The following is a 25,813-nucleotide window of genomic DNA, read 5'->3' on the forward strand; positions in this document are numbered from 1 at the left end:
GCTGTGATAGGGTGCAGTATGTATGTTTTGGCAGACAGTGGTGGTGTGCAGTATGTATGCATGCATGTTCTGGCAGTCAGTGGCAGCGTGCAGTATGTATGCATGCATGTTCTGGCAGTCAGAAATGTGGTGCATTATATACCACATTGTGCTTATGTGCTTCCCACCAGCACCTGCAGCACTGTAATTACCTCCCCAGTCCCTAAACTTGAGTCCTTGTTGATGCTGGTCACCAGTGAAAGCAGACAGACTTTTACAGAGATTCTGACAGAAAAGTCCTCCAAGACAGGAAGTGATGAAACGGACTGTCAGATCAGCTGTGAATTAACCCTCCATGGTTTCAGCAGCAGAGTTCTCAAACAGCAGTACAGCACAACACTGGGAGGAGCAGTGTGTGTGAAAATACTACATTCTGCTGACGAACCAATGACTAAAACACAGCCCACAGCAGGCAATGAGAAGTGGGTGAGTATAGATTATCTGCAGCTTCTCTCCAGTACATGTCACTTGTATAGAGGGACATGTCAGATGCTAATGTCCAGATGCCTCACATCTACTGCCTGCTGTGATTACCACTGAGTGTGATCAGTACAAGTACCACAAAGCACTTTTGAATAAATTAACTGATGTCACTGAGGGGCGGGAGGTTTACAATGGATTCACTAACAGCTGTCTCAGGGAGAGATTAAACTCTCAATTGAGAGCAGTGCCTGGGCTAATAGTACTACAGGGTGCCCCTCCCATATCCCCAAAACACTATCCAGCCCCCCTGTGCCTAGAAAATGTGGGTAATTTCTTCAGCCTAGAGATGAAAATCCCTTAGCCCAGGGTTTCCCAAACCCAGTCCTCAGGGCTCCCCAACAGTGCAGGTTTTCCATATCTCTTTTCTGGAGCACAGGTGTATTCATTACTGACTGACACATTGTAACAGATCCACAGGTGGTCCTAATTATGTCACATGTGATCCGGAAAACCTGCAATGTTGGGGAGCCCTGAGGACTGGGTTTGGGAAACCCTGCCTTAGCCAGAGACTCAGCCATGTTTGTGCTCTCAAGTGAAGCCAGTCTGAGTACACCCAGCACAAACCTCTAACTGACATGTACAACGTTATGAAATCCCCTATCTTTAAAATGGGGCATATTTTACCAAATTGTAAAAAAAACTACAACTTTCTCAAAATTTTAAACCCTCAAAGGCACTCCTCAGCCCTAATAGCTTTCTTATAAAACAAACCCCAAGTTCTTTAGACCTCCTGTACACTGAGTTACGCTCTCCCCCAAAAAACGGAAAAATGGTGACTTTTGCAAAACAGCAAGTGGAAATAAACGGGGAGATTTTGAAATTTAGATTATTCCTAATTTGTCATTTTTTATTCTTTTTTTCCTGAAATTTGGCATGCAGCACCTATGGACGGTTCTTCATTCGCATGCCAAATCTCAGTTTAATAGCTTTAATACTTTTTTAAAATGTAGCCCCTCAAAACCCCCCCTTTTTTCGGCTGTGCCCTTTATATATATATATATATATATATATATATATATATATATATATACATATATATGCGCAATGACGTTCGCATCCCGTTGCAGCTGATCACCTAATCATTTCCCTCCTATCAGGAGCCACTTCCCTTTATATAAAGCATTTCATGTCAGTGTTCCTTGCCAGAGTCAGTGGCGCACGCAGGGTGGGTTTCTGAGTCTCCAGAAACCCCCCCCCCTGTGCTAACTCAGTGCCCACCATATCGGCACTGTCCTATACAGCAGCCGCGGCGCTGTCAAAGAAGCATCCGCGGCGGTGCTGTATTGTATACAGCACCGCCGCGGACGCTTCTTTGGCAGCACCGCGGCTGCTGTATAGGACAGCGCTGCCAAAACGGAGCTGCTGCGCATGCGCAGACGCATGCGCAAACGCATGCGCAGCAGCTCTCTCTCGTGTTTTTTTGTTTTTTGTGGTCAGGAAGGGGGAAACCCCCCCTGACAATCCTGCGTGCGCCCCTGAGAGTATTGGTTAACACCAGCTCAAGCATTTCAGTTCCTGTTCCTGCATTTGGCTCCTGACCCTTGGCTTGATTCCCAGACTTCTCTCTCGTGTTATCCTTGGTACCACTTTGTCCTTTCTGGTTTAACCCTTGGCTTCCCCCTGATTATTCTCTGCATCATCCTTGTGTACTTCACTCCTGTTTGGCCTTTGTCAAGGACCGTTCGACCATTCCTGTTCGACCATTCCTGTTTACCATTTACCATGCTACCACACTGGTGACTAACTTGGAGAACTGGGACCTGCGCAACTCATGCAGCCAAGTCCATATCTCCACTTGGGGGTGCCTGATCAATACCGTGGGTGTGTTAGACTCCGCGCCTCCTTGCTTAGTTGTGCCAATACCAGTCAGTGGTAATTCCTGCAGTTCTATCGTGCCATATATTTACATATAAATAAATATATATATATATATATTCAGAGAGAGAGATGAGCGGTTCGGATTATGTGAAATTCGACAAGATCCGACGTTGGGGATCCAAGTTAAACCGAGTTATGACTCGACTTCTCCCGCCAATCTCGGATCTCAAGGCAGGGCAGAACCTCATTTCCAGCAATCTAAATCAGTTTTATAGAGAATAGTCAGCTACAATATTTTGTTGATCAATTGCTTTTCAATTTCAATCTTAAATACAGTTTACATGGACTAGTGGCTACTGGTTGTTATTAATGCATTTCATATATATCTTAGTACTGAGCTAGATAGATATCATTCTGAACTAAATAGTATATTTTTATTTATTTGAGAAAAATAGTGTGCTTTTGCTATCTTGCTATTAGCAGCAGAATCCAAAAAGCAAATAGATTTATTTCTTTTAAAATTGAAAGTTTTTCTAGTGAACGTAATCTTATGTGGGGCAGTGACAACTAAAATAATTTTGAAAAAAACTGGGTATTTGCATGTGAGATTCAGTAGCAGTTGCACACCCCAAAAAGAAGACTATATATATTATTATATTCTGAACTATTCAAGTATTTTTCAATGCTTGTCAGATTTTGAAAGACTCATTCAGTGACATCTATACTAAAAAAAAGGTGTTTGCATGTGAGAGTGAGCAGCAACTACACACCCCAAAAAAACGCTATATATTCTAATCTTTTCTATTATTCAACACTTGTCAATTTTGGAAGAGTCTTTCAGTGGCATCCATATTATAAAAGGTTGTTTGCATGTAAAGGTCAGCAGCAGCTACACACCCCAAAAATGTAAAGAAGATGTTCTTGTCTTTGACTCAGAGCAGCACAATCCCCCCCCAAAAAAATATAAAAGATGTTTGTTAGAAGTATATTGTGGATCAGTGTCATAAGAATTGTGAGATAAAATTTTTGTGCATCTGAAAATGAATGTGTTGGACATGGACGAGATAATGAGATGGATGTTGATGATTGTGTTGAAATAAGGCAGCCACCAGCCACCAATGTTACCAACAGCAGATGCTCATGATAAGCACATTATCATGCTAGGACCGAAGACAACAAAAAGGACCTCTTTTGTTTGAAAATATTTTTATCTAAACCCAGACAACATTTGTCAAGGCATCTGTAGCCTTTGTCATTTCAAAATAAGTAGAGGTAAGAACGTTGATCACCTAGGCACTATATCAGTGATGACATTCGCATGTGTATCAACCAACAACCAAAATGTTCCCTTTTGTGGGGGCCCAAAGAAATCAAACACTTCAGCAACAAAAGTGGCAGCCCCTGTCACTGAAGTGCTTGGTTTGTTGTACTATGTGCATGTTCCTTTTAACATATGCGTGGATGGGTAGGCCCAAGGACAATTCAATCTAGCACTTTTTTTACATTTTGGCCTTAGTCTATCAGCTTGTGATATAGACTACAACAAAAAGCTGAGCATGAACTTCTCTCATAACAAGCTTTTTTTCTTTTATAATTTTTATTAATGTCTATAATTATACATTGAAATATTCTAGCCCTAAATCCTTGGTACATGCATAGTTTAAATAATTTGCTATGGAAATTAATTCATGTATAACATAATAATAATAATAATAATAATAATAATAATAATAATAATAATAATAATAATAATATTTTGACTTAAAATTGATTGTCATTTTTTTCCTTCTGTTTTTTTTTGCTTTTGTCTGTGGATATTTTCTATTTGTTTGGATTCAATTTACTTGGAACAGCTGTTTGTCTGTGTTGTAGCTCAACACAAATTACAACATGCAATATAGGCATATTCCACAAAATGGGTCAGTAACCGAGCTCATGACCCCACTGATTAAAAGTAGGGATGTGCACCGGCGACTTTTGGTTTCTCGTGTTTTGTGTTTTGGATTCGGATTTTCGCGATGTTTTGGGTTCGGATTTGTTTCGCAAAACACCTGCCGAAAGGTTTTGGTTCGGATTTAAGGTTTTGGATTCGGATTTTTTTTGAAAAAAGCATAAAAAGTTCAAAAATCAAGTTTTTGGGCTTATTTTCACTCCTACGCTATTATTAACCTCAATAACATTCAATAACAAGCATTTCCACTAATTTACAGTGTATTCTGAACACCTCACAATATAGTTATTAGTCCAAAATGTTGCAACGAGGTATCTTTCTGGACTGCGTAGTGGAGTGGTCCCCACAATATAATAAGAAAACCATCAACTGGTCTTAATCGCACCAAAAATGTACCTGGACTGCGTAGAGGAGTGGGTCACCACAATATAATTTTAAAACCCTGAACTTGTATGATTCGCACCAATAAATGTATCTGGACTGCCTAGAGGAGTGGGTCACCAGAATATAATAAGAAAACCATCAACTGGTCTTAATCGCACCAAAAAATGTACCTGGACTGCGTAGAGGAGTGGGTCACCACAATATAAATTAAAAACCCTGAACTTGCATGATTCGCACCAATAAATGTATCTGGACTGCGTAGAGGAGTGGGTCACCACAATATAATAAGAAAACCATCAACTGGTCTTAATCGCACCAAAAAATGTACCTGGACTGCGTAGAGGAGTGGGTCACCACAATATAATTTAAAAACCCTGAACTTGTATGATTCACACCAATAAATGTACCTGGACTGCGTAGAGGAGTGGTCACCACAATATAATTAATAAAAAAAACCTCCACGGCTCTGAATTTCCCCCCAAAAAATTCTGGACTGTGTAGTGGGGTGGCCCCGGTACTAATTTTTTTTTTAATTAGTTTTTTGTATATTTTTTTTATTAACTTTTTTTTAATTTTTAAAACACTTGGGAATATTGGGGAAATAACTATGCCCTTAGAAGCACAGAGCACGGGACACAGGACCACTGGACTGAACAGGACACAGCACACAGGACCCAGCAGCACCACTGAACTCAAAATTGACAGAGCACAGCACACAGCACCACTGGACTGATACTGCAGAATGTGTGAACTTTGTAATATTGCAGCAGTACCACTGGACTTTTACTGCTGAATGTGTGAACTTGGTAATATTGCAGTACCAATGGGCTAATACTGCAGGATTGGTTTGGCAAATTTTGTTGTAATTAAAAAAAAATGTAATTATTTTTTTGTATTTTTTTTTATAACTTTTTTTAAATTTTTTAAACACTTGGGAATAATGGGGAAATAACTATGCCCTTAGATGCACAGACCACAGGACACAGCACGACTGGACTGAACAGGACACAGCACAGGACCCAGCAGCACCACTGAACTCAAAATTAACAGAGCACAGCACACAGCACCACTGGACTGATACTGCAGAACAGAACACAGCACAGCACAGAACTAAACAGCACAGCACGAGATCTACCAGAACAGAGGACCACCTAACACACCCTCCCTCTACCCTGATCAATGCCCGAGTGAAGATGGCGGCGACTAGCGGGGAATTTATAGGTTCCGAGTATCGCGAGATCCGACAACGGGATTATGACTCGGAGCCTCGCTTTCAAGTTTTCATTTGGCGCCAATACCCGGATCTGTCTCGGATCCAACTCGGATCGGCAACGTTCGGGTGGGCTCAGATTCAGGAAATCCGAGTGCGCTCATCTCTAATTAAAAGTGGATTGTCTAACCAGTAAGTCAACGTGTTGATTGAGCATTACATACATTATATAGATGTCACGGGCACTAGGAGTCTTTGCCCAGGATATCACCAGATGATGTTCTTACCAGAGTAATATAGCTGGTACTATGGTCCTCTGGTAGCAGGGTGACAACGGAACAGGAGAATCAGCAGATGGTGAGAGAATGCTCAGGGAAAGACTATGACTAGCAGCAACTGGTAATGACTAGAGATATGTACACGAGGAACCAGATGGACAAGAAAACGTGGGGAGAGTCAGTGGTCTGCGTACAGCAAGTTGTACCACTGCTATAGTGAGGAGGAATGTCCAGGAGTAGAGAGGAGGTAGTGAAAGTCAGTGGTCTGCCTATAGCAAGTTATACCACTGTCTATAGTGAAGGAATGGATTCCAGGTGCAAGTAGGTAACGGGGAAGTCAGTGGTCTGCGTACAGCAAGTTGTACCACTGCTTATGTGAGAGGATACTTGAAACAGGTGTCAATGGGAAACAGGAGTCAGTGGTCTGCGTCAGCAAGTTGTACCACTGCTATATATATGTGAGGAGGGGCACGAGGAGATGAATGTAATGCAGAGGATACACAGGGCACACGGAACTTGATCCCACAATGATATCCACAATACAATAATAACTGACAAGCGCTGCTTGAAGTATACAAAGTCACTATAGAGATCCAGGTAATAGGAAACAAAGTCAATAGTAACAATAGCATCCGTAGATAGAAGACTCCGGAGATGAACACAACACAGTCCAGACGGATATGCAAAGTCAATGGAAATTATGCATACCGCGGTTCAGGAGAGCAGGCTGTCAAAGAGATGTGCAGGGATACCTGAACGGCTGAACGCCGGCAGGAGGAGAGACCACTGGAGGATGGAAGCGGTAATCAGGTTGGTGCAGCGCACGGAAGGTAACCGACAATCAACGGAGCAATACTCAGGAAGCAGTAGTAAGTGAAACTGGAAACATGATGAACACGGGAGAGTTGAGGCTGTCTGGTATCCGGCAGTAGTAGCAGAGGCAGCGGAGGGAAGGCACGCTGAATACGGGAGAGTAGAGGTGGTCTGGAATCCGGCAGTAGTAGCGAAGGCAGCAGAGGGGAGACACGCTGAACACAGGAGAGTAGAGACAGTCTGGAATCCGGCAGTAGTAAAGGAGGCAGCGGAGAGCAGACACGCTGAACACAGGAGAGTTGAGGCGGACAGGAATCCGGCAGTAGTAGCAGATAGGAATCAGCTGAGTGCAGACACGATGAACACAGGAGAGTTGAGGCGGACTGGAATCCGGCAGCAGTAGCAGATAGGAATCAGCTGAGTGCAGGCACGATGAACACAGGAGAGTTGAAGTGGTCTGGAAACCACAAACGTAGTAGACAGGAATCAGCAGGAGCTGAATACACGAGGAAACACAGGAACACCTTCAGAGGCTCATGGGGAATGAGACTCCAAGATCAGGCAACCAGGTAATGATCACAGGTGGTTTAAATAGGGAGGGTTGCCTGATCATCCAATCAATTAAAAGCAACAGGTACTGAAGGTTTCATAAGGGCTGCACATGCGCAGACCCTCAGGATGGCGGACGGCCACGGTTCCTGAACACAGGAGAAATGGCACTCACAGTCCGGTGAGTGACAATAGACTTGAATGACAAGCACCATGTTTGAAAGTCCTATTAGGTAAAAATAAATGTGAGTACATAAACCATAAGCCAAGCTAAGAGTGCTCTTAGAAAACAGACAACACAACACATGCACTACTGCCAACATGAAGGTTTAAGGATAAACAATAAAGAATTACACACACGCATTCTCTTGTTGTCCGACATGAAAAATGTGCCATGTGTAATTTTGAATTGTAAATAACTGTGGATGCAAATTTAACGGCTAATAATTCGCAAACATAAATATCCATGTATGATACAATGCTATAGACAAAGCAAACGCCAAAACATATACTAGCGTACTCTTCTATAAGTGACACATTGGAGTAAGCCCACAGAAACATTGGGATATACAAAGTTTGCACAAATACAGGCATGGTTGTGGATTCAAACTCATGACCCTATTGTTGCCAGCTCATTTGTCTAACCAGTAAAACATACTTCATATTGAAACAAACATACAACACAGGCACTAGTGGCAACCTAAAGTGTTAATGAGCATAATTAAATGAACAATTGCACACACCTTCTTAGTAACAGCCATAAAGGATCATGTTTGTTTAATAAATATTAAAATATGAAAGTCTATGCTAATGCATCTCAGAATATTCGCAATCACATTTTTTAATCAGTATAAAAGTAAACAACAGACTTCTGTAATCAGCGTTGCATAGACCCAGCATCAGATCTCGTTATCTGATACCACATATACCTGCATATACTTGTCTCATTACAATCCACTATAAAAGACTCCTTCATGCACACTTGAAGCTTAGTGGAGTCTATAGTGGACTTTTATTTTTATTGAGAGTTATAGTTTAGCTTTCTTATATAAACACTTTAAAAGTTTGTGTTTGTAAGATATTTTATGTTCCACAACAACAGTGCATCTCTATTTTCATATGTAATGTGCATTTTAATGTGTGTGTTGTTTGTATTATAATTTTTAACCCAAATTTTTTTTTGGAGAGGGGGGGGGGGGATTGTTGTGAAGCTTTTCAATCTAATATCTAGTAAGATGATTTATATGTGTTTTTGCAATTCCTCATGTTGCATGTTAAATCCAACAGATCCCCAGCCCTCCTGAAACTGTGGAGGCAGGCCACTTCAGGTTCCAGACTGATTTTAAGGTCAAATCTTTTTCTAATATGGTTTATATCACACTTCTCTCTCTCTAAAATTCTCTAACACCCTTAAAATCCAAATTTTGGTGATGAAACTAATGGCCTGTTTCATTTTTCAAAACATATACAAATGCATGAACCAGATAGATTGGACTTAAGCAAATGTCTAACTTTGAAATCTGCAATTTTGAAATCGTGCTGCCCCTGCTGAGATTATCAGATGTGACTTTTATAGCCAGAGCACTTAGAAAAATAATGATGAAGCTTGATTGTTAGCGTTTAGGTTAAAATAGACCAAACTAAAGGCTTTTATTGATAAACTACCAAGCCTTATTTGGGACATGCCTGCCTCACCTGAAAAATATCAGTAATTAAGCATAGTCTGTGTTAAACATATATCTGACTCACTGTGTGAATTTTCTTTCTGCCCAGGTCAAATACATAAACTAAGTGTTGTGTGTTTATTGATTTCAAGGCACTGATTTGTCAATGTTTTCTAATAGAGATACCTTGCATTCGCTTTAATTTTGAAGATAAGCGAGAAACAGGCACCATTTTAGTAAATAACTAAATGTTTGTAATTTATTCCCACAGACCTTATGACACAGCTGTCTGCTGGAACACAAAGGAGGTGTGGCAAGGATCATTTCATGGAGGAAGATCAAGAGATGAAGGAGTTGCCTTTTGCAGCATGTAAGTATCTATAGTTAACAATGTTATTCCTTTTATGTTATTGGGGGACCTGCATTACAGTTTAGGCAACAAATTGTAGATTTTACAGCTTGAAAGTACAGGTGTGTACAAAGTACACAGTCAACTAATATTTTGTTTCAAAATGGCCTAAGGTTGATCACTTTTTCTCTATTATTTTAAACAGATAAAGAAGACAGCCATTATGGGTTTCAGCATGACCTGCCTTGCAACACCTCTAGCCAATGGGATAAAACCAACATGCATGTGTTTGCATTTGATTTTTGTAATTTTTTTTTACAAAGAAGTTTTTATTTTTAGTTTGTTTTTATTTTGTGTTTCATTTGATTACTGAAATTGTGTTTATAAATAAATATTAATACTTTTCTTTCCAATACTCATTCTCCTGTAATTCTGCTGCTTTGGACACTGTTTAACACCCTCTTCTCCTACACATCCTTCACTCCATTGTCCATCTAGACACAGTTCTCTTCTGGGTCACTTCCCACCTCTGTAACTGCTCCTATAGTGTACCCACCTCGGGCATATTCTCCCTTCCACTTACACTCTCTATTGAGGTCTCACAAGGCTCCTTTTTTTTTCTAAATGTTGTACTTTAATATTATACATACCTTGTCTTGGGGTACTAATTTGGTCATTTGGCCTCCAATACCACCTATACGCCGAGGGCACCCAAATGTAGATTGCTTTGCCTGACCTATTTCTTTCATATATAAATCTAGGGCATGTTATCAGGTGCCTGCAATTACAGATTCCTGTTATAAAGAGCCAATAATTGCGAATAGCGGAGTACATTTCCCATCGATCCACCTCCTGTTTACTAGGATACGTTGAGTGAATGACAAGCAGACATTTTGCGCACATGTGTAGAAAAGATCCACGAGTGACGTGAGCTCGCCCACACATAATCTGAGAACCAATCATAGACTAGATTGTTGGAAAATACATCATGTAATTTCCAAAATGAGAGCCAGCACATTCGCACGAAAAGAGCTGCAGGTATTAGCCGAGGCAATGGACAGCATGCCCGCAGCTTGCTACATCTAAAATGACATGAAACTGCTGGCTAACCAAAGGGTTTGCAGATTTCAGTTCAACAGGCGGCGATCCGTGGTACAACTCCTGCGGCACTGGAGCGACTTGTGGCGGATGAAATACTGTCATACAAACACTTGCTTTATTTTTAACAATACTTCCAAACTTTTACCAGGACATGGCCTACCCAAACATATCAATCTGTCCACAGATTATAAAAGCAATCCCCCGTCCAATGCATCATGCTTTTGGCCATGTGTCAAGTTAATTTGTTAAGGGCATGTTTAGGATTCAAACTCATGACCCCAGTGCGATGAGGCTGAAGTGCTAACCACTAAGGCAACATGCTGATAATAAATTTTCAAACATTTTTAAGATAACACTAGAAGGTGGGCAACTCACAAATTAGTTCCAACCTCATTTTTCCATATTGCAAAGCCTTACCCAAATGTCTCTCTAATCTGTCATTAGTTATGTTATGAAAGAAATGGAGTTGTACTATCGCACCAACTGTGAGACTGCAACCTGGTCGATATATTAATCATAAGAGATCATCCTCTTAAAACATTACTTTTATTACATATAAATCTAAAAGGCAGCGAAATATAAAATTATATCAGACTAATGAAAGAAAAATAAAATCACTGGGTTCACTATATGCTAACAACTATATAGATAAGGGATTTGCAGCTTAATGGCTATAAATGACAAATGAACATGCAATTAAATGAATTACATAAATATACGGATATTTGCCCCTTATATAGCCATAAATAGGACTACCACTTGAATGAATAGGAAGAAGGTCTGGATATAGTAATATAGCTATATCCAACCAGTTATACCAAAGCCTGCGATCTATTGTTGCATATCCAAAGCAAGGAAGATGATATCAAGCATACCTAATGTGCACTCATGACTAATTAAGGTATACTGTTGCTATTAATAAAGAAAACACTAGTATCCGCAGTGGTCACGCCACTATAGCTAGTGAAAAGGAGACATAGATACTATGATACAACTGCTTCTCAGCGGTACTACCAAATACTATTTGTCTATATAAATATATCACAATCAAAAGACGTGGTAATCAGTCTCCTTAATGGTAGCTCCTAGCTAATAGGAGTATAATGAGACTAGTAATCACGGAAAGAGTCATATCCGCGAAAGCTATAAGGTCTCAATAAAGTGCAAATCCATGATCCGTAATAACAGGCTATGGGTGGTGAATTGCTAACTAACTACTATGCTCCTAATTCTATCTGGGCTTATAGGAACTTAGCTGCATAAAGAACCCTTCATATAATTGAGAGTCAAGTGCACCCAGCGGAGACACCGACTCGCGTTTTGCTGTATGGTGCTTAATCGAGGCAAGCCGACAGGGTGTACTGACAGTTCTAATATACTATCAGTCCTGGGTTTGCAAGATATCATCACGTTAGAGGACCAATCAGGGAGAGGTGTCTCGTGTGATTGACAGTATCCTCTGTCAATGGATAATGAGTTTATATTAAACCACAACTCTTTCATGTTTTATGTGGTTTTTATTAGTTAAATCGCGTCTGTAACTATGAAAGAATTGTATCACTCGCATTACGAGTAATAATCTGTGATGATTATGTAAGATGAGTTTGTTAATCAATCTTGCATGTTATTGGAACTGTTGTTTTCAATTCTTATGTACCTTTGACTATTTAATCACTGTTTAATGAATAACTGATTTTATAACAAAAAAGAGAAAAAGAACGTATCATATACACTATGTCATTGTAGTCTTTATCATAATACTTCTTAAAAACCCTTACATATAGGTTAATTACTGCTAATATATAACATGTAAATAAAAATGTGAGATCAATCTTATTATTGATAAATCTCATTGTATTATTGCTCCACTATATATCAGTGGGCAAAAATAGTTTTTATATTAAATGAGTGGAAGAATAATATAATAATTATTTATGCCCACTGATATATAGTTGAGCAATTATAATTTTGATTATACTTACACACACACACACACACACACACACACACACACGTACATCAGTTTGATATCAACAAATGCAACTACTAGTGTGATGTTATAGCATTAGATATGCTTAATGTTTGTAGACACTCCCTTATATAAGTTTAAGCTTGAATCTTTAGTGATGGTCCCTAAGACCATGGGGAATGCTGGGAAGTGGGTGGGGGCAGTGTGCAATGTACCCGGAGTCTGCAAATGGCTGAATAAAGAGCTCAGCAGTGCCCACCCATGCTTCAGTGTCCTGATGAACTGATTTACAAGTATATTAACAAAACATGGTGTCAGAAGAAGTTTTAACTGGACTGCTAGAGCTCAGAGTGTGAAAGGATCCTGCAGAAGTCTGTAAAGCTGTGACACGCAGTGTCTGAATATCTGCCTTGTGCTCTGGTCACATCAAACAGTGAGTAACTATGGATAGGCTGTCTCCTCCAGCAGGCATGCTCATGTCTGGCAACTTGTCTAAAAACTGGAAAAGATTTAAACAAAGGTTTAATATATATCTTGCTGCATGTGGAGCTGATGCAATGGAGGATAAAACAAAGTCATCCATCTTCCTCCATGTGATAGGAGAGGATGTGCTGGACATTTATAACAGTTTTCAGTTTGCTGAAGGGCAGAATATGGTGCTATCTTCTATAATGCAAAAGTTTGAAGATTACTTTGTGCCAAGAAAAAATGTGACATATGAAAGATATAAGTTTTTCCCCTGTGATCAGAAGTCTGGAGAAGGATTTGATCAGTATGTTACAGAACTGCAATCACGCAGCAAAACCTGTGAGTTTGGTGATTTAAAGGACTCACTGATTAGAGATCGTATTGTCTGTGGAATACCTGATAATGGACTCAGAAAAAGATTGCTGAGAGAGCAACCTAACACTAGACAAGGCAATGACTATGTGCAGATCTGCAGAAATGACTAGACTGCAAGCCAAACAGTTACACAAGGAATCTGATACTACTGTACATGGGGTGAAGAAAACAGAGCCAAGCAAACCACCATTCTCTAAAATGAAGCAGTCTAAAATGCAATCTAATAGGAAAATCTGCAGTAGATGTGGAAATACTCACAATCCTAAAATGTGCCCTGCTTATGGTAAAACCTGCATGAAATGTGGTGGACTTAATCACTTTGCCAAAAGCTGTAGAACCAATAGTGAAACAAACAAAGTGCATGCCGTTGAACAAGCTACGTCTAAAGATTTTTTTGTGAATTGTATTGAACTTTGCAGTACAGACAAGAAAGAATGGATTGTTCCTTTAACAGTGAACGAGATTGTCATTCCCTTTAAGCTTGATACTGGTGCGCAGGTGAATTTGATATCGTTTCAAGACTATAAGACTTTTAGAGTAAAACCTAAAATTCATCCAGCCAATGTGAAAGTTACAGGCTACACTGGGGAGGAAATTCCTGTGAAAGGTACATGCCTAGTGACCCAGAGCTACAAAGGACAAAAGTTCAAAACATCTCTACTGATTGTGGATAAAGATGTACAACCGATTCTAGGATTAAGTTCATGTGAGAAGCTTAACTTGATAAAGAAAGTTTTCATGGTGACATCACAAGTAGAAGATGAATGCAAATCAGTGTTTACAGAATACAGAGACATGTTTGAAGGTTTAGGTTGTCTGCCTGGCGAGCATAAGATAAATCTAGACACGCAAGTTCCTCCAGTGATACACCCCTGTAGAAAAATGCCATTTGCGCTGAGAGAAAAACTAAAACAGGAGTTAAACCGCATGGAAGCTTTGGGTGTGATACAGAAAGTTGATGAGCCTACTGAATGGGTGAGCTCCTTAGTAATTGTTGAAAAGAAAAATGGACAACTCAGAATATGTCTGGATCCAAGAGATTTAAATAAGGCTATTAAAAGAGAACATTTCAAACTACCAACCAGAGATGAAATCATGTCACAATTTGCGGGAGCAAAATGGTTCAGTAAATTGGATGCATCTTCAGGATTCTGGCAAATGAAGCTAGATGAAGCCAGCTCAATGCTGTGTACATTTAATACCCCAGAAGTTCGATACAGATTCCTTCGACTACCATATGGGATATTGTCTGCTCCAGAAGTATATCACAAAAGGATACACATGATTTTTGAACACATTCCAGGTGTTGAAACAATGATGGATGACATTATTGTCTGGGGATCTACAAAAGAAGAACATGATTCTAGACTGAGACAAGTAATGAAACTTATCAAGAAGGTGAATCTAAAGCTGAACAAGGACAAATGTGAATTTGGTGTGAAAACACTTACCTTTATGGGTGACGTGGTCTCGGAGGAAGGTGTGAAGCCTGACCCGAGGAAAATATCAGCCATAATAAACATGGAACGTCCTAACAACAAAGACGACGTGAGAAGATTCCTAGGAATGATTACTTACTTAGGAAAGTTTATTTCTCAACTCTCCGAACAAACAGCACCTCTAAGATGGTTATTGGACAAAAATAATGAGTGGATGTGGTCACATGAACAAGAAGAAAGTTGGCAAAACTTGAAACGGACCATCACAGAGCAACCGGTACTAAGATTCTTTGATCCTACAAAAAGAATAAGAATTTCAGCAGATGCCTCGCAATTTGGCCTAGGCTCAGTGTTGTTACAAGAACATGAGGATACATGGCAACCGGTAATCTATGCATCAAGAGCATTGACAAGTGCTGAAACAAGATATGCTCAGATAGAAAAAGAACTTCTAGCAATCACATATGCATGTGAGCGATTTCATCAATTTGTGTATGGTCAAGCGTTTACAGTGGAAACTGACCACAAGCCATTGGTAGCTATCATGGCTAAATCGTTACATGACTGTCCCATGAGAATTCAACGAATGCTTATAAGACTACAGAAATATGATGTCCAATTGCTGTTCTGTCCTGGTAAATACATGTACATTGCTGACACACTTTCCCGTGCTGTGAACAAAAGTGAAGGTTCCGAAAGTCTGATGGATAAAGAGATAGACGCATATGTTAATTTGATTGTAGCTTCTCTACCTATGTCTCTTGCAAGACAAGAACAGATAAGAAAAGAAACAGAGACAGACATCACAATGAAAGTGTTACAAGACATCATTCTGAAAGGATGGCCAGCAGAAAAAAATGTGTGCCCACTGTCTATTCATGATTATTGGATGTACTGCACTGACTTTACGGTTGTCAATGGTATTATTTACAAAGGCAATAGAATTATTATACCTGCACGACTAAGAAAATTATGCTGTGCAAGATACATGAAGGCCACTTAGGAGAAGAGAAAAGTAAATGGAGGGCGCGTGAAGTGATGTATTGGCCAAGAATGAACCAGGACATAGCACAGACAACAGCTACATGTGAACCGTGTCTTATGTACAGACCAAAGCAACAAGTCGAGCCGCTGAGTCCTCATGCAGTGCCAGAGAGACCATACCAGAAGGTAGGCGCAGATTTGTTTGATTGTATTGGAAAAAGCACATTGTCGTGACTGATTATTATTCTAATTACCCTGAGGTGCAGACTCTACCTACAACTACTAGTAAAGCCGTAATCAGTTGCATGAAGTCAACCTTTGCAAGACATGGTGTTTCTATGGAAGTGTTCACTGACAATGGACCTCAGTTTTCCAGCGCTGAATTTAGACAATTTGCTGAAGAGTGGGAATTTGTCCATGCAACATCGAGTCCCCACTATCCACAGTCAAATGGGTTGGTGGAAAGTTCAGTAAAAACTGTAAAGAGTCTAATGAAAAAAGCACAAGACGGCAAAGAAGATTTCTACAAAAGTCTTTTAATCTACCGCAGTACACCTCTACAGAATGGACTCTCTCCTGCACAAATGCTGATGGGAAGGAGGATTAGAGCAAATCTTCCGATAAGTGATGAACTGCTTAATACGCATAACTCAGCATTGGTGAGACTGAGTAAGGTATGTCAACAGGAGAAACAGAAACTGTACCATGATAGGCGAGCAAAAAGCTTATCTGATCTAAGATCAGGTGACCAAGTCCGTCTCCGAGATCATGAGAAAGGCATTTGGATGCAGAAAGGTATTGTGCAAGCACAAGTAGCACCAGGATCTTATATTGTACGTACAGAGCGTGGAACAGAAGTAAGAAGAATTCGGGTCGATTTAAGATCTCAACCCAACCATAGTGATGGCAACACGACTGAAGAATACCCTTCATCTGATGGACTTGATAATGGTGAACAAACCATGATGGAAGAAAGGTCCAACATGGTTGACGAAACACAGACTTTGTGTGAAAGACCCATAAGAGAAATACGCAGACCTGAGAGACTCATTGAAACGTGTCAGATGATGTTCTTAATGTTATATTGTTGAATTGTTATACTGAAGGATACAGGGCTTATCTTTAAAGAAAAGAAGATGTGATGTAATTGCATTAGATATGCTTAATGTTTGTAGACACTCCCTTATATGTTTAAGCTTGAATCTTTAGTGATGGTCCCTAAGACCATGGGGAATGCTGGTAAGTGGGTGGGGGCAGTGTGCAATGTACCCGGAGTCTGCAAATGGCTGCTCAGCAGTGCCCACCCATGCTTCAGTGTCCTGATGAACTGATTTACAAGTATATTAACAAAACAACTAGTATGCATTTTGATTGATAAAGTCAAATGGAGTTCATGGCGGAAAAAAGCAAACATGGTAAGAACATACAGGGCAAGATTCGTTAAGAAAAGTTAGGCAGGGGGGCGTGGTTTGGACGCCATTCTGTGTGGACGGAGGTTTTGCCAGCTCTCCCCTCTTGGCTACAAATTACACATTTTCCGTGAGTTATTTGCCCTAATTAGGACCCTGCCACACGGCTTACCTTAGAACAACACTATGCTGGTCCCATTGAAGTGTTTCCGGGCGCACTGCTCCAGTGTCTGACCCTCCATCGGCTGCCTGCCCCGCGCCACTAAGTCTCCCTTTCTGCCTCCATCGAGACCCACAGCTGGAATCATCCCATTGACACCTGTGGGAGGGTCCGCTCTGGCTTCTGGCCGAATCTGCTGGGCTCCCCCGCCGCTCCAGCGGCCCCCGATCCACGGAGGGCCTACTTCCGGTTCCGAACCTCGGCCTCGAGTGCGGGCAGTGGTGCTCGGTGCGGCACTTCCGGTGGGGGCGTGGCCTATCTGCGGGAGTCAAGGAACTTGGACTGAAGGGCAAACATCATTTCTGACTGCCTGCCAGATAATCACTAAACAGTGACAGGTTAGTGGTGGTCTCTTTCTGGATCAAGCTGACTGGCATCTGATTGGCACAACAGGGACCCTCTACACAGTGGGCTTATCTGGTTCTGTGTCAGAGAACAAAGAATCCCTTTGCCAGGTATTTGTAAATTTACATGAGAGCTTTGTGCCCTGATTTAATCTTATCTATATACTACTATTCTGAGCTGAAAACCGGAGCTACAAATTTGCCTGCACCCAAAGATTGTGACACTGCTGACATCTGCTGGTCAAATATAATATTGCGGCTGCAGAGTTTTCTGTAAAATACCTGGTATTACAAGGTGTTGACATTCTTGTTAACGCATGGCTGAGAATATCTCTGTAATTCGTATGAAGCACGGGCATCTCCCTGCCACAAATATGGAAGTTTTGAATTAACATGCAGGATACCCACCTAGTGTGACACTCTAAGTAATCAATCGTTCAGCAGAGTATACTTTCCAAACCTTGCTGGCTTTACATAATAGACAGTCTGTCATGGCTCCTAAAAAGATTAAGCCTACTGTCTTGGCTCCTCCACTTAAATTCCAACCAAAGCCAAAGTCCGCGTCAAGTTCTCCTTCTACCTCAAGAGATTCTCCCCCAGTGGCTCGAGCTACGGAGTTAGAGATCCCCCCTCTACGCTCTCCTGTTTCTGATTTGGGAACCGATGCCGCACTGGATGCTCCACTAACTGCGCGTGTTCTACATTCTACCTTACACCAGATGTTGACTGCTCTCCGGGCTGACCTGACGTCTGAAATGAGAGCGGCCATTGGAGGCTTGAAAGCAGAAATCACTGATATCGGGGATCGTACAGACCACCTTGAAACAAAGATGGGAGAAGTGTGTGCTTTTAACAATGACCTTGCCTCCTCACATCAATCTCTGCAGAGTGAGGTTGCTTTCTTGAGAGGTAAAATGGCGGATCAGGAGGATCGGTCCCGCAGAAAAAACATTAAGATCAGGGGCATCCCAGAATCTGTTTCTAATGCAGATCTGCAAGATTATGCCGTTTCTTTGTTCAAGAAACTAATCTCAGTGGGTGATGATAGAGACTTTCTCATTGATCGTATTCACCGTCTTCCACGCCCTCGATCTGTGTCGGGGAATCTACCGAGAGACACTCTTCTTCGGGTCCATTTTTTCCATATCAAGGAGGCTATACTCCGAGCGGCTCGAGATGTGTCTAATGCGGCTATCCTGGGGGATCTGCAGCTCTTTCAGGACTTGTCACTCATTACCATCAACCAAAGAAGAGCCCTTCATCCAATAACGGCAGCCCTGCGAGCAAATGACATCCCTTACCGTTGGGACTTCCCAGTTAAGCTACTGGTGCGCCATGAGGAGTCCTCATATGTGATCTCATACCTTGAAGCTGGCACTAAACTCTTGGAGGACTGGCATATTTCTCCTACACCTGGAACCGCTTCTAGCAAGACCCCGCTTCAATCAGAGTGGACTCGTGTTTCTAAAGACTGAGGTTTAATGTTACAGATAAAACCGTAAAGCCTTACAACTTCTACGTCTGGTTTAATAAGTACAATTATTACTAATTCCTTTTTGGTTTCCCTTTTCTTTTTTAGGGTATCGAATATTTAGTATATTGCGTTTATACGTTTGTGATATGCCTTAAAAAACCTTATTAACTTTAGAAATGTATCAATCAGGTTTAGTTGAGGACGACCTGGACCCTTGCGAAGATTGGGATGTCGCAGTAGGTGGGCCTGGTGCCCCCGCTGGAAATTCTCCCCTCTTTGCATTGTGTGTATCGTATTATTGTAGGACATATTTCCTTTTATAGTACACCAGAGGTTTAGTCTGATGTTATATGGTTACTGTATTATTGCTGTTTGGATTTTTTCCTCTGTTTTTTCTTGTTGTTTACTCTCTCCTGAGTGTTACACGGGTGGGACCGTATCCTTGTTCCACCACCTCCCCACATGGTACCTAGTTTGCCACATGCTTCCCTCTGTGGCAAATGCTCTGACCCCATTCAACGGGTTAGGTTAGTTTGTCTCTTCTTTTTTTTCTTTGTACCGTTCCACCCTCATCCCCCTTCTCCCCGGATCACTCGCACTATACAGTACAAGAATGGAACTGGCTCACTAGTGACATCTTTTCATTTCCAGGTTCCGTAACTTATGGTTCGGTTTTACTCCTTGAATGTTAAGGGACTTAATTCCCCAAATAAACGCCGATTGGTGCTTACTACATTTCATAAACGTAGAGCAGATGTTATAGCCCTGCAAGAAACTCATTTCTCATCCCGTGCTCCCCCCCCAACTTAGAGACCCGAGATATCCCTTGGGATACTTTGCTAACGGCCCATTCAAAAGGAATGGGGTGGCCGTGCTGTTCAGTGCTCGTGTATGCTTTAATCTACAGATAAAAGTAGAGGATAAATCTGGCCGATTTATAATTCTGGTTGGACTTCTAGAGGATAAACAGGTGACCTTAGTCTCCCTATATGCTCCCAACTCCCATCAAATTCCTTTCCTTAAGTCACTATGTGTGGAGATACAGAAAGTACGTAAAGGCCACCTGGTCCTGATGGGAGATTTCAATTTGACCTTAGATCCCAAAATAGACAAATCTAGGCCATTAAAATTGGCGGGTCCTGATCCAACCCTGGGTCCTTCGACAGCCTTTCGTAAATTATTAGCGGAATATGATCTTTATGATGTTTGGCGGGTTCAATATATACTTACCACTCTAGTGTACACAACACATACTCTAGAATAGACATGGTTCTGACGGACAAATGGACACTACAACATACTAATACAGTTAATATTCTTCCTATCACATGGTCAGACCATGCCCCAATAGAGTGGACCTGGAATTTAAATCTCACTAAAATCCCCCCGAGACCATGGCGGATGCCGGCCTATTTACTTACTTCCTTTGAGGCCAAGCTCGGCTTATCGGAAGCACTGACACAATATATTCAGGTGAATAACCCAGAGGATACTTCCCTATCCACTCACTGGTGTGCTTTGAAAGCAGTTTTACGTGATTCAGCTATTCAGATTGGTGCACGATTGAAAAAGTAATACCTTTTTCGTCAACGTAAGCTTGAATCCACTCTAGTCACCCTAGAGTCACAAAACCAGACCCGTCCTTCTAAAGCCCTCCAAAAAGAAATAAACAACATTAGGAAACAGCTAAATACACTTTTTATAACCCGCATGAAATCAGCCCTTACTAAATGGCGTCAGAAATTTTATTCCACGGGCAATAGAGCCAGTCGGCTGTTGGCCCGCAAACTTAGAGGTAAGCAAGCTAGAATCCGAATAAAAACTCTGAACGACTTTAGGGGTAATAAGATCCACAATCCCGCTGATATAGCAAATCAATTCGCTAAATACTATGCTAATTTATACAACCTCCAGGATGACAAAGACACGGTGCAGCCGTCAGAACTGTCTATATCTACCTTTCTCCAACACCTCAATCTCCCCTCGTCAGATCGCGATAGCATGAAGCAGATTAATCTCCCTTGGTCTCAACGTGAGATTGAGGAGGTCATCAAGCGTCTCCATAGAGACAAGGCCCCTGGTCCGGATGGCTTCGTAAATGCCTTTTATACCACATTTCGGTTGGAGTTGGCCCCGCTCCTTACCAATCTTTATAATAATGTTTTGATGGGGGGTAGCTTCCCAGCTGAGATGTTAGAAGCGCAAATAATAACGATCCCCAAACCTGGTAAGGATCACTCCGACTGTAGAAACTATAGCACTACTTAATACCGACCTAAAAATTTATGCTAGGTTGATAGCCGATCTCCTGAATCCCTTCTTACCACAGTTGATCCACCCGGACCAGGTGGGCTTCATACTGGGTCACCAGGCGTCAGATAGCACACGGTGCATTTTAGATGTGATAGACCTTTTGTCTGAGACCAGAGAGGAGAACGTTATGCTTTCTCTGGACGCAGAGAAAGCATTTGATAGGCTCCATTGGCTCTATATTAAAGAGGTTTTACTTAAATTTGGTATTCAGGGCAACATCTTACATGCTATATTAGCCTTATATCAGGGCCCTTCTGCAAGAATATTCAGTAACGGTTTTCTATCCGCTCCTTTCTCCATTACTAATGGAACAAGGCAGGGGTGTCCCCTCTCCCCTCTGATGTTTGTCATGGCTATAGAGCCTTTAGCGCATACAATTAGACAGGCTTCCCATTTTCCGCCCATTACTTTTCATTCCTATACACACAAACTATGTTTATTTGCGGATGACGTATTTCTATTTGTTACCAGCCCGGAGTCCTCACTGCTAGCCTTGAAACGCATCCTAGATGACTATAGCTCGGCCTCGCTATATAAATTAAATATCACTAAATCTGAAGCCTTACCTATTAATATACCGCAATCCTCACTATTGTTTTTGCAAAAGAAATTTCCATTTGTCTGGTTAAAGGATTCTTTACCGTATCTGGGTATACATGTTCCCCCTACCTTGTCCACTATATTTGAAACTAATTTCATTCCAATACTTTTGCAGCTTTCTTCCCTAACTAAAAATTGGCTTAACTTTGAGGTCTCTTGGCTTGGTCGCATAGCTATTTTTAAAATGATGTTACTACCTAAACTGATGTATATTTTTCGCACTATTCCTTATACTGTACCTAAAAGATTGATGGCCCGATTTCATACGCATATGTGTGGCGGCAGAAACGCCCCCTTCTCTCCCATAAACGTATGGCCCTATCTAAACAACTCGGGGGTCTGATGCTTCCTAACTTAACTCACTACCAAGAGGCCTGCATATTGAGCCAACTGCGGAATTGGGTACTCCCTCCTACCTCTAAGCCATGGGTGGATTTGGAGAGAGCCTTGTGCCCTAGCTACCCGCTGTTGGATCTTCTCTGGACACCTGGGCCGGCTCGCCCATCTGTTGTATACAGGTTACGGTCCATCTCGGATGCCATGCAGGTATGGGATAGAATCATTGGGTTGCGTGCCAACTTTGTACTCCAATCTCGTAATCTCTCTCTCCAGGCAGTAGGTAAACTCATCTCAGATCTAAACCTTGCTGTTTGGAAAGCCAGAGGGATTTCTTCAGTATCAGATTTGTTTGCCCAAGACCTTTTTCTTTCCTTTTCTCAGATCCAAGATCGCTTGCCATCCTCAGAAACATATAGATACTTGCAAATCCGACATTGGGTCAGAACTGTCTCTAGGACCCCCTACTCTCTTATTTCGCTCCCATCGTCTGTCATAAATAGACTGACAAAGGGTAGTGGTAGAGGTGGAATAACGTTTTGGTATCACTACATGTACTCTCTGATTCCCCCTGCTAAAACTCCTGCACAAACCCAGTGGGAAACGGATGTGAACCTAAGGCTCACTGAACAGCAATGGGAAAGAATATATATAACTTCCTACCGTATGTCCAAATGCATTAACCATACAGAGATGCAGGTCAAACTTCTCAACCGGCTGTACCTTACCCCGGAGCGGTTACACAGGTTCTGGCCAAGTCATTCAAAATTTTGCTGGCGCCAATGTACCCAAATAGCCAATATTTTCCATGTTTTCTGGGCTTGCCCAGTGATTCAGCCGCTGTGGGGTGAGGTATTTGCTCTGATCTCAACTGTCTTAAAGACTCCGCTTGCCCTAGACCCAGCCCTGGCTCTTCTCCATGTCTACCCGACTTCCATTCTGAAGCACGACCGCTACCTCTTGGGCCATATATTGATAGCTGCTAGAGCAGCAATAGCACAAAACTGGAAGTCTCAGGCCCCCCCAACCACTACCCAAATCATCTCTAAGATACAATATAGTTTTGAGATGGAAACAATAGATACGCCCTATTCCTCATCTGCATCAGCCCCCATCATGAGATGGTTTAGGTGGCATGAATACATCACAGATGGCCCTGGGGCTCCTCAAGAGATTCCCGACTTCCCAGCAGCTCACTCTCCAGCGGCCCTCATAGAATACCCCCAGCCTGTCGAGCAGTTCCGACCCCCCGATACCCCTTTCATGGTAGAAACATCATGTGGAGGTCAAAATGAAGGTTGATATGTTTTGATGTATCATTTTTTTTTTCCTTTAACACTAAATGTTAATTGTACATTGTTTATATAGTGTGCCTTATGTTAATCGAGTGATTCCTTTCCCCCTGCGCGGGGACCCCCTATGTGCTCCCCTTTGTTTGTATTCTTCTCTTCCCCTCTTTTTTTTCTGTACCCCATATAGCTTTAAAAAGGTTCAATAAATATATTGATGAAAAAAAAAAGAAAAGTTAGGCAATAAAAGGAGCATTTTTGATTGGAAGTCTATTGAAAAAGATGGTATATATATTTATAATTGGGGTAAGGCATGTCCTAGATCAACTTTCAATGTATCTGTGTGGTACCTGAAAAAACAGCCATTAGTTTACTTAGGTGGTTAAAAATTAAATATTTTTCCCCGACTTTTGCAAGATTCAAATTTCCTCTATTTTGGACTTTACATTGCTTAATTGGCCACACAGTCTACACAGATAAGGCCATGTTTGGGAAACAAACTCATGACCCCGGCACTGTAAGGCAGAAGTGCTAGCCACTAAGTCACTGTGCTGCTCAAATGTTGTCTGCATTGATTTGTAGGGAAGCTGAGTACATAACATACAAGCGGTAGATGAATACAAAATAAAAGGTTTGCAGACAATAATTGCATCAACCTCAACAGAGCATGTCCCCTCCAAATCAACCCCCTACCCTCCAAAAGACTTAGGAAATTCATAGAAATAGATGGCAGCATGCAGCATACAAACTTGCATTTGCGGGGGAGATAAATGTAAAATATGAGGACAGAAATATAATGGGAATATAGCATGTTGTAGTACAACTTTGAATGTCAGAGTAAAAATTTTTTGAGTTTGTGTGTTGCATGAAAAAAGCCATTACTTCTGTTTTGTGCTAAGTAATAGCCGAACACTACCCCTTTGTCACTCACCAGACTGTGAGTGCTTCTTCCCGTATGTTTAGGAACCGTGGCCGTCCACCATCCTGAGGGTCTGCGCATGTGCAGCCCTTTCAAACCTTCAGTATCTGTTCCTTTGAGTTAATTGGCTGATCAGGCAACACTCCCTATTTAAAGTACCTGCTGTCTATACCTCGTTGCCTGATCTTGGAGTCTCATTCCCCATGAGCCTCTGAAGCTGTTCCTGTGTTTCCTCGTGTATTCAGCCCAGCTGATTCCTGTGGTTTCCAGACCACTTCAACTCCCTTGTGGTTTCCAGACCACTTCAACTCTCCTGTGGTTTCCAGACCACTTCTACTCTCCTGTGTTTCATCGTGTCTTCTCCAGCTGATTCCTATCCGCTGCCTCCGTGCACTACAGTTATCAGCTCACTTCAACTCTCCTGTGTTTCATCGAGACTGCACCAGCTGATTCCTATCCGCTGCCTCCGTGCACTACAGTTGTCAGCTCACTTCAACTCTCCTGTGTTTCATCGTGACTGCACCAGCTGATTCCTATCCGCTGCCTCCGTGCACTACAGTTGTCAGCTCACTTCAACTCTCCCGTGTTTCATCGTGACTGCTCTAGCTGATTCCTATCCGCTGCCTCCGTGCACTACAGTTACCAGCTCACTTCAACTCTCCTGTGTTTCATCGTGACTACTCCAGCTGATTCCTATCCGCTGCCTCCGTGCACTACAGTTGTCAGCTCACTTCAACTCTCCCGTGTTTCATCGTGACTGCTCTAGCTGATTCCTATCCGCTGCCTCCGTGCACTACAGTTACCAGCTCACTTCAACTCTCCCGTGTTTCATCGAGACTGCACCAGCTGATTCCTATCCGCTATCTCCGTGTTCAACAGTTCCAGCTTACCTCAACTCTCTCGTGTTTCATCGTGACTGCACCTGCTGATTCCTATCCGCTACCTCAGTGTATCTGCAGTGTCCTGCTTATCGCTACTCTACAGTACTCCTCGTGTCTGCAGCCAGCTAATCCGCTCTCCGTGCTTCTACAGTGT

At 41.8% G+C, this 25,813-nt stretch overlaps 1 long non-coding RNA gene across 1 annotated transcript; it reads left to right on the forward strand.

Annotated features, from left to right (window-relative positions):
- Positions 1 to 231: 231 nt before the first annotated feature.
- LOC142107001 (uncharacterized) lies at positions 232 to 9,941 on the forward strand. The gene is made up of 4 exons (XR_012679841.1): positions 232 to 465; positions 8,813 to 8,872; positions 9,461 to 9,559; positions 9,744 to 9,941. It is a non-coding gene; the product is annotated as an uncharacterized LOC142107001 (long non-coding RNA).
- Positions 9,942 to 25,813: the final 15,872 nt, after the last annotated feature.

Source organism: Mixophyes fleayi, chromosome 11 (assembly GCF_038048845.1).
Source record: "Mixophyes fleayi isolate aMixFle1 chromosome 11, aMixFle1.hap1, whole genome shotgun sequence".
In the NCBI taxonomy this organism is placed as follows: domain Eukaryota; kingdom Metazoa; phylum Chordata; class Amphibia; order Anura; family Limnodynastidae; genus Mixophyes; species Mixophyes fleayi.